General features: G+C 38.5%; 1 protein-coding gene across 2 annotated transcripts in view; it reads left to right on the top strand.

The window, feature by feature from the left end:
• Positions 1 to 10,596, top strand: part of Rap1a (RAP1A, member of RAS oncogene family) — an 89,404-nt gene that overhangs the window by 647 nt on the left and 78,161 nt on the right. The window contains exon 1 of one of the 2 annotated variants that reach the window (XM_055628966.1): positions 7,247 to 7,295. The exons of the other annotated variant lie outside the window; for it this stretch is intronic. The gene's annotated coding sequence lies outside the window, so the exon portion shown is untranslated. Of the gene's footprint in view, positions 1 to 7,246; positions 7,296 to 10,596 lie in introns of those variants that run through there. 2 annotated transcript variants of the gene reach the window in all.

Genomic DNA, 10,596 nt, shown 5'->3' with positions numbered 1-10,596 from the left:
CGGAGCCAGCCACGCCCGCGGACCGCGGCGGCCCGGCCTGGCCTGCGGGACCGGCCGCGAGGGGCGGGCCGCGGGAGGGGACGCGTGTCCGCGCCGGCTGCGAGGTGCCGTCCCCACGGCCCGGGGAGGTGCGGTGCCCTCCGCGCGGCCTTTGCCCCGGCCGCTGGCGCTGACACCTCTGCGTCCCGCTCCGCCGCCAGCCCGGTTCCCGCCCTCCCTGCCCTCTCTGTCTTCTGCGGCTTGCCATGTGTTCGCCTTTGCAGCGTTGCTCTCCCCGGTGGTCTCTGCTTCTTCCCCTGAATTTTGTCAGGGAAGAGGCCACGGTGTGGTTCTCGTCTCCCTTCCGTCGAGGGCGTGTGAGGACTGTCGGGGTGCTGGAAGTGTGGCTTGTGTCCTTACTCAGAAAGTTAAGGACAGTGTCTTCTGTTGAATTGTGTAATTTGCTGTTGTAAGGAGAAGAACAAGGAAGGACAGTTGTCTCTCCCCCCGCCCACTCTCCCCCAAAAAGAGAAAAACCAGAGATTTCCTTACAGTATGGAAAACTGGAGTTTAGGGGACCTTTCATCCCTTGGAAAAGAGCTAGCGTTGAGGGACAGTTGAGTGTATTGCCGTCGGGAAGGGAAAATCATTTTGTTGCTGCGGTGAAGGAAGTACTGTGTAAGAAATGGAATAAAAGGGCAGGAGGTTAATGGGTCAAGCATTACAGGTACCAGCCACTATTTTCTGCTTCTCGGGTGGCCGAAGAACCTTTCTGTTTTTATTAGTCCAAGCGTCGACCCTCAGAATTAAACAGGGTAGTTTGCCTTCAAAAGCGGACAGTTACAAGAGATGGTGCTGGAAACAGGATTTGGAAACTTTTGAGTTTCCTGTCAGAATGTGTGGGGGTGGGTATGCCTGCGAGTAGTTTTTCTTTTCTTTTTGATGCAATCTATTTCTGCAACACTTTGCTATAATAATGCTAGATTAGGTCCCAGACTCCTTTCTGTCTTTATGCATTTCTGTAATACTTTGTTTCAAAATTAAATTTATGTTCTCAGATATTCTTATGGTGTTTCAGTGAATCTTTTACCCTTGCCACTTCTGATTCTTTTACAGTTGTGTTCATTAGCAAGGATTGTATGATTCCCAGCATTTGTTGAATGAGTTGAATGGTTCGATTCAGTGTCTGATATACATCTCATACCTCTTTGAGAGGTACCTTTATGTTAAATGTTGCATTTCACTTCTATTATAAAAATGTCACTCTCAATCTTTCCTGTGCCACTGATACCTTGACAATAGGGTGAAATGTATGGACTCTTTTTGCATAGGAAAAACAAAACAAGCCTCTAATAAAAAAAATTTTCATTCCGCTTCTGGACTTCTCTAAAGGCACCCATAGACACTCATGTTAAAAGTGAACTGAAATTCCCATATTACTCAGTTTTATATTAAAACTTTCCAAAAGTGCACACTTTTTTTTTTTTTTTTTTTTTTGGTGGCCTCTGGTGTGATTGTGTCTTCACCTTAAATTTTGAGGATTTGGGAACAAGGTTTAAGAGGTTTAAAGTTGATCACAGTTTTATGGAGGAAAGTTTTCAGTAAGTCAACCCACCCTTCCTCCCCTACCACGGGTCTCCTGTAGCTCAGCGATGCAGCTGAGGAAGACCTCGAACTTCTGATTCTTCTGCTTGCACCACCAGAGTGCTTGGATAGGTGTGTGCTTCTTCCATGCCTGGTTTTTGTGGGGATCAAACCCAGCTTCCTGAATGGTGGTTAACTGATCTTTTACCAGTCATTTGGTAGTGCTGCAGATCTAACCCAGAGCCTCAAGCACAATTGGCAAACACTTTACCACTGAGCTATATCCCCATCCCTAACCAGCAGTCATTTTAAAACCTATGCTCCCTAGAATCTTTTGGTCCCTTAAACTCATAATCATGACTGATCAGGCTCTTACTTGTGCCATCTACTTTTTAGTAATATGATGAGCATTTGAACAGTCAAATATTTTTTTCTCTTTCAAGCATGTTCATAATGTCTGTTTTTCTTGTAGTTAATTGTGAAAACGTGCAATATTAACTCAGTAAGTACTTAATTGGATGTTTACTGTGTGGCTAAAACAAAGTTCTTACTGTCATCCCTTCAGTCAGGAGAGTTAGACCACATAAGTGTAGAACATCAGAGTTGTATGTAAGAGTGAGGACTGGTGAGGGGTTAGACACAAACACTCACAGGGAAGACTTCAGCGAGACCTGAAGGAGTGAGGGATGTGTGCTCCCTTGTGTGCAAAAACATCAAAGACCCAAGAGTGTATGTGGCTTTTTTGAGAACAGTTAGGAGGCCAGTGTGGTCTAAGAACAGCAAGCAGAGAGAGAAGAGGACTTGAGATTGGAGAAGTAACTGAGGCCCTTATAAGACCTTATAAGACCTTTGGGAACCCTTTGAATAGGATGGGAACCCTTTGAGTAGAAGAGAGACCTTATCTGTCCCAAGTTTATGAACATCATTCTGACTATTATGTGCAAGTCAGCTTGTGTTGGGCAAGGCAAGAATAGGATCTAGGAGTTTTGTTTTTTTTTTTTAATTTTTTTTTTAATGTGCTGGGGATTGGACCCAGGTCCTTGTACTTGCTAGGCAAGTGCCTAATAACCAAGTTACCCTGCCCTTATGTCTTCATGTCTAACCTGACAGCCATCGTAAAATAGTCGATCTTCTTTCTGTTGGACATGTAGGTATCTTCTCCCCATTAAGGTAACTATGAAATTTCACCATAGTCTAGGCAACATTTTTTTTTTTCTTTTTGAAATATTTCCCTGTGATTTATTTCTAAAAGGACCCTGTATGGATATAGTATATGTCCAAATTGCCTTCAAAGAGTTGATCATCCTAGTTTCAGTGGCCATGGTTTTTGAGCACAAATGGGTTTTATTAACACAAACAATTGTTTTGGTCATCAAATGAGATCTTTTAGACAGGTTGAATTTAGCTCACTTGTTCTTTAGCATTTAACCACAGAGTGCTAATTGGTGGCACTATAGGATTGAGTTAGATGGCCTTTGCGCTTAGGGAACTTTTACATTCTGTGTTTTATGCTCTTAATAGTGAAGTAATGCTGAGTCTTGCCAGTGTTTTCTGCTACTGTGAACTTTGTGGGTGGTTGATGGTCTTATATGAAATAAGCATCTAGTTAGTTGTTCATTCTGGCAGTTACTTTTTCTTACAAGGAGTTTCATTTTTTTTAATTGGCCTCTGTAATTTGTTTATGTTTTGTATGTTTTAGATTCTTATATGTTTGATAGTAAATTACATCAAGTAGTCCTTAGTTAAGAACAGTTGAATTATAAATTGTTTTAATGCCTCATTATTCAGAAAATAGACTGTTGTCTTGTTACATAAGGACAGCTTTGAATCTTTGACATTTTATTTAGTTTTAAGAGGAGGATGATGCCAGTTTGTTTTCATAGAAAATTATACCATCAAGGTTTTGTTCAACATTTCTGGTGCTTGACTTGGTCTGAGCCAAAGCTATGGCATCTGTAAAGGAAGGGAGAACAGCTGAGTTCCCAGAAAGCACCTAGCACTGTGTGGCATGTGCTCGAGAGCCAGGGAGTGTTCACCAAAGCTCAGTTTTCAGGGCTCTTGGCTCCACGCAGCTCTTATTTTAGATGGTCAATAGCAATAACTTGTACAAAGCATTTATATCTTATTATTCTGGTACATTTAAAATTGTGAACATAAACTTTCTCCTAATGTTCTTTTTCAAATTAAACTAATCACTTGTGAAAAGTTACAGCATAGTTTAATTATTTTACACTCATTTCTGTCATGGGGTTACTGCATTGCTTACTGTAGATATTTTATCTTGTAGAAAATAGTAGCATTAAATAGAAATATTTAAGCTTTTATACGTTAATGAGAAATTGACGCATCCTTTGTGTATGTCTGTATGTGTACATACCACAAGTAAATTTTATATATCTTTTTGTAGTGCATACACCTAAGATAATTTACATTTTGAATTTTTTTGTAGTAGTGGTTATCAGTTTGCAATAAGTGATTGTGGCCTCCCTCCCCTGGGCATACAGTTTTGAGATGTCCGGTTATTTTGTTTCAAAGCTAAATGATCCTGATGACTATTAAACCTATAAGGTTAGCTTTATTCATTATTATGTTCTGATCAGCAAAGCAACTCAGCAAAGAACTGTGCCATGCTCTCATTTCTGCTTGGAAATAGGCCTTGTAGAGTGAGGGATACAGTGTGCATTCACACGTGCACCAATAGAAAAAGGGAAGTTGTGTGATTATTAAGGTAAAATTGAAATAAGAAAATGATGTGCTTTTATAAGAGGAATAAAAATAGTCCTTTTAGTATTATTTTTAGAAGGACCTGATGTACACCTGGGAGATTAACTGTTTTATGAAATAACCTTTAGTTATTATACAAGTGAGTGCCTTTTTAAAAGAGTTCTTAACTTATTTAGGGCATATCAACCTCCTATAAGATAAATTTGAAAGAATCTCTTTATAAGTCACTTTGATTTTGCCAATCCTGTGTCTTTAGTTTATTTAGTTCACATTAATAGGGACTGATTCAAACTGTGGGATGGCAAAGTTAACAAAACTTACAGCATATAAGTCGTATATTTGGTTTCAGGTCATAATAAAATTTAGTCATATTGCCTAAGAGTATTAAAGCACAAATAACTGGTAAAAGACACTTTTGAATCAATGAACACTTTAAAGGCCCTCACTTTGAACTCACAAGTATGTTTTAAGCATGCCATTTATCATGGCCTCTAAGTTCTTTTATGTATAAGTATATTTTGCCTCAGTATATGTTGTGCACCACATGTATGCCTGGTTCTCAAGGAGGCCAGAAGAGGATGCCTGATCCCCAAGACTGGAGTTACAGATGGTTGGTTGTCAGCCACTGTGTGGGTGCTAGGAGTTGAACGTGGGTCCTCTGGAAGAGCAACCGGTGCTTTTTACCACTGAGCCATTCTCCAGCCCTTTATTCATGTTTTTCTTTTTTCACTGCTACTTTATGCCAACTTATTGCACATATGAAAAAAATAATTTTGCTCAGAGTAAGATTGTGGTTTAGCTTTCAAGGCAAAGAGAACTAGGTGTAACTCTTGGACTAAACTACGATGGCACTGGCGCTGCTGTGAGTGGTAGGGAATCTCCTACTATAGACTGCCAGGTATGTAGGCCAGAGAACACAGTCACTCACTGTATTTTCAGTGATATTTTTCAATTAATTTATAAATAAGATTATTCTGTTCTAGATAGGTTGGCGATATTATGCAACATTAAGACAGCAAGTACTATGTTCATTCTCATAGTTGACATTTAGCACTATTTTTAGAATTTTATGTAGTTTATAATCTAGCCCATATCTGTTGGATATGTTTGGAACTATCTTTTCAGTTCAAATGTAAAAGTGGTGTATCCTTTCATTAACACCCACTCACGCCATGTTTTAAGCTTGAATGTTTAAAATTTATTTTATTTTATGTGTATGGGTGTTCTGTCTGTGTGTGTGCATACAAACGAGTGCCAGTTTGAGTAAGCCAGAAGAAGGTGTGTCAGATCTGGAGTCAGGGATGGTCATTAGCCATCAGATGGATGCTGGAAGCTGAACCCTGATTCTCTGGAAGGGCAATCAGTGTCTTAACCTCTGAGCCTTCTCGCCAGGCCCCCAAATGGTTTTACTACGTATATTTATGGTCTCTGTGTGTTACGCACATGCCATGATGTGTGTGTGATGTCAGAGGACAGCTTGTAGGAGATGGGTCTCATTTCACCATGTGCTTCTTAGGGATCAGTCAGGCACTTTATCTGCTATGCTGTCTCGCCAGCTGTGGTGTTTGAATGAGCCAAAATTAAACTCTTTGTTGGGCACATGTAAATGTGTAGTCAGTCAGTCAGTCTGTCTGTCTTTCTTTCCCATTAGTTTATAGTCTAGTAATTTTCATAGTGGGTAAAAAATACAATTATATTTTTTTTAGGTAAAATTCTTCTGACTAGTTAGTTATTTCTGTTTATTTATTTTCTAAAGATTTTTTAGTACTTACTTGTCTGATAAATGATAGGGCTTGTGCAGCTTCATAAATATTATTCCTTTAGAGTTGTCAAAATACAGTACAATAAAAATTACAGACTGTGTAGCTCAGTCTTATACACACACACACAATTATACTGGAGCTGTATCTTTGTTAAGCTAACAGTTTTAATTCTGTGTTTAATATCAAGATTTGGGGTTTTTTTTTTTAAATCTGTAGAACAGATTTTTAATATTTTTCCCTATATTGATTAAAATCATCTGTACCACTAAAATGTCTGCTTAGGATGGATGTGTAGATAGACCAAATGCATCAGTTTGCACTCTTAGTGAACACTGGGAGCTTGTCAGTTTTATTTTCAAGTTGCTCCCTCCTTAGACCTAACTGACATGCTTATAAGAAACAATCATATATTTAGTTTGCAAAATGAGGGTAGTTATTCTGGTTTTTCTATTTTGCATGTGTGAGTCTGGATTAATTTGACATTCACTGTCAATAGTCATGCATAGAAGATCTGCTTAACTGTGGTGCTTTTGGGATTTTGGTTGCCCTTTAAATGGTAGGCCTTGTGCAGCATCATAAATACTGTTGAGTTTTGGATAACATCCTTTATACAATCTAAAAGTAAATATGAACATAATAGAACCTGGCAACAAAACAAGACTGACGTTTTTTTTGTCCTGAGAAACATAGTTCCTATTCCAACCTATCTGCCCTTTTACTACAGAATTGCTTTCAGTATGACACCACCCATCCCTCCCCCAGTGTGTGTGTGTGTGTGTGTGTGTGTGTGTGTGTGTGTGTTTGTGTGTGTGTATAAGTGTGTAATCATTATTACATTGTGGGAGGTTTTGAAAAGAACATAGTGTAAAAAGAAATCTAACATTATTGATGATCCTGTTACACACAGAAGACTACCAACAATCTTTCAGTGTGTAAATACACTTCCAGTTCTTTCTTTGAGTATATAGACTTTTGTTTTTATAAAAGTTAGAATTGTGCCTTATACTAGTTAGGTATTTCCTGTCTTCATGGGATATTGGTGTTTAGAGTTTATGGTTGACTTTTTAATCATACTACTATTTTAAATAGTGGAGAGATATTTTGTGCATCTATCTTTGATTGCATTTGTTTTTGTCTTTTCCTTCCTCCCCTTGCTTTAGGCTAGATTTCCAGAAATGGGATCTCAGGGTCAGAGGATAGTGGGGTCAGATGAGGTCTTGCTGCACCTTCAGCGGCGTTGAGCAGGTTAGTTTCTACAGTTCTTGCCAGTGAGATAGATTCCTGTTAGAGTCTTCATGGTTATCAGACAGACCGCATGTTATTAACATGTAGAGCACTGTTGTTTTGTATGAATAGAAATTTGTAGTTCTTTTGAAAAAGTTAGTTGCAATAAGTTTCATTAAAAATATTTTAGGTGAAAGTGATCTGTAACAAGAGACATTGAAATTGCAGTTGGAACATCATGGATTTTATTTATTTTGAGGGTTTTTTTCCTCTAAAATGACAAATATGAGAAAGTTTATTTTCTTACAAAAAGGGTTTTGTGTGTGTGTGTGTGTGTGTGTGTGTGTGTGTGTGTTAGAGAGAGAGAGAGAGAGAAAAGGAGAGAGAGAGAGACATACACAGACAGAGACACATTGCTTTGACTTAAACAGCATGACGAGGTAGCTTGCTAACTTGATTTGGTATACCTAAACCTTGGTTTCTTATAATGATGATAATAATAATAATAGTACTACCTACATCATAAGTTTGTTGAAAAGGTTAGAAGTAATGTGTAAGACTTTTGGCCTTACAGTAGGCATTTAATAAAAACCTAGCAATTTTTGTTAATTTTGGAGGGAGCAGTCTCAGAAGGGGGAGGTACTTCACTTCTGTAACCTTGTTTACATAAATTCATAGAGATACAGATGAACTGTAGTACACAGTGACTTAGAGAGAGAGTGTGGTAGACATCCTTTGTGTTAGGAGAGGTATGTGATAAATTAGAAAGTTCAGAAGACGAAGGATAGGATGGTCATTTGACAGAGGTATAGACTTTAGTGTGGTATTTGAAAAATGTGGAAGAAATAAGGCCATATGGGGTTTGATTTTTTTTTTTTAATTTTTATTTTAAGTCACTTGAATGCTAGGTGGAGAAGGCAAGACCTAATTCTGGATATAAGAAGTTATAATATGAAGACCTATTTGATAAGCACATTTATTGAAAGGAAGATATATGGGCTGGAGAAATGCTTAGTGGTTAACGGCACTGGCTGCTTTTATAGAGGACCCAGTTTTGGTCCCCAACACCCATAGGGTAACTCATATTGCCTGTAACTCTAGTTCCATGAGTCCCAACACTCTTCTGGCCTTTGTGGGAACTGCATGTATGTGGTATGCTTACATATGTGGGCAAAACACTCATACACATAAAAAATAATTCTTTGCTGGGTGTAGTGGCTCACACCTTTAAGCCCAGCACGTGGGAGGCAGAGACAGGCAGATCTTCATGAGTTCAAGTTCACCTTGGTCTAAATTGCTAGTTTGAGGCCAGCCAGGGCTTCATAGTGAGACTCTAGTTTCTAGAGTCCAGGATAAATTGAGAAGGGAATAGATGGGAGGTAGGGAAGCTGGTTTAACTTAAAAACAGAGAGGCAAGGTCTGAGTGTTAGTGGAAAACAAGAGGGAGAATTGGGGGAGTTGTTTAGGAGTCTGTGTGTTGGGTTTGAAAAAGAGATTCAAGAAAGATAGTATTGAATTTAGGATTTAGGCTAGACAGAGTTAGGTTACCTTTGAGAGGAAACAACTTAATCTTGGTTGTTACTACTTTAAAGAAAAGTTAAAAGATTGCTTTCATGCCACAGAAAAATAGAATATTTCTGATTTTCTAAAACATGTACAACTTGCTGCAGAATTTTATTTAGTTTAGTGTTTTAAGTTTTTAGTTTAGTTAGTTAATAGGGCGTTCTTAGTTTTATACTTTGTATTCTGGAGATGCTGTAAAACTGATCTCTGTAAGGTGAAATTGTTTTCCATGGGTTAATTTTTTTTATTATTTTATATGTATGGGTGTATATCTGTACACCACCGAAGAAAGAAGAGGGCATTAAATCCTTTGGAATTGGAGTTATATATACCCGTAAGCTGCCATGTGGGTGCTGGGACTTGAACTCACATCCCCTGGAAGAGCAGCCTGTGTTCTTAATTACTGAGCCATCGTTCAACTCCTCCCACCCCATTTTTCTTCTTTGTAAATGCTACTAGACTTGAAAAGTATCAGTTAAATGAGTAGAGGTGATAGAACACAACGTCTTAGAAGTTGAAGGCAGTGTAATAGAGAGCAGCTACAACAAAAGGGAAACTGACTCTAGAAAAAGTATTAAAGTATTCCCATTCTACCTTCTTTTAATTTTCCTGTCTGCCAATTTTTTTTTTTTTTGAGTTTATGGATGCCAGTTTTAGTCGTTCTAGTGACTGACTCTAGTACGTGGCTGAAAAGTAAGCATGCAGATTGATCTGACTTGAGACCAATCTACCTGTCTGAAAAGTAAATTCATATGAGCTGTGAATTAGTTGCTCACTATTATACAGTTGAAAACCGAACAACCCTCTTGAAGTTTTAACATGTTTATATATTTAAACCCGTTAGTTCTCACTTCTTTCTTAATGTTTTCCCACCAAATATTGTCTAAATTCAGAAATGAAATCTTTAAGGTGCTAGGAATCAAAGCCCTGGACTGCATATGGCCAGGCAAAGGCTCTACAACTGAGCTACATATTTAGTTCATTGTTAAATTTTGCTCAGTTCTTTTCCCTTTAAAAGTATCTTTGAAAATACTTAAATTCATAAGCAAGTATAACAGTGTTAGAGACTATGACTGTTGCTTTTTTACAAATACTTTTGTATGTGAGATTGCAGAATTTCAGGTGGTTTTTCATTTACTAAAAGACCTCAGGTATTTAGAGTAGTGAGTTATTGTCATAGAATTCAAGATTCTAGTTGAATCTGTTTTGAATAGGTTTGGAGGTTTTTTTGCCTGTTTCAAAATAAGTCATATCTATGATAATTCTCTTAGGACTGACTGATCACCCTATACCTATAGTTAAGAGAGCAGGAGCAAGATCTTTCTGGACTGGGCACCTGGCACTGCTCCTTCTATGGCCTCTTTCCTGTGTCTTACATTCTTAGAAACCTGCTTGTATTTAGCAAGAAAAATAAATTACTGTATCAGGTAGCTACCAGTTCAGGGCATACTGTTATACTCAGTTAAAACCGTTTTCGTTTTAAGAAATAGAGCCTCACTATATTGCCTAAGCTGGCCCCAAATTCCTGGACTCAAGTGAGTCTACTGCTCATGCCAATTTCAGTAGCTGCTTTGGCCTATTTGTTCAATTTTCACATGAGGTGACAGGAAATATGTGGAAGAAATGGGGCACGGTAGGGCACACCTTTAATCTCAGCATTCAGGGAGGCAGAGGCAGGCTGATCTCTTTGAGTTCCAGTCTGGTCTACAAAGAGTCCACGACAACCTGGGGGTGGAGGATAAAGAAGAAATATGTGGAA

Source organism: Psammomys obesus, unplaced genomic scaffold (genome assembly GCF_907164565.1).
Source record: "Psammomys obesus unplaced genomic scaffold, mPsaObe1.curated_primary_1811, whole genome shotgun sequence".
NCBI lineage: Eukaryota > Metazoa > Chordata > Mammalia > Rodentia > Muridae > Psammomys > Psammomys obesus.
Note: the sequence above shows the minus strand (reverse complement) of the source record. Positions and strands in the feature narration are given on the sequence as shown.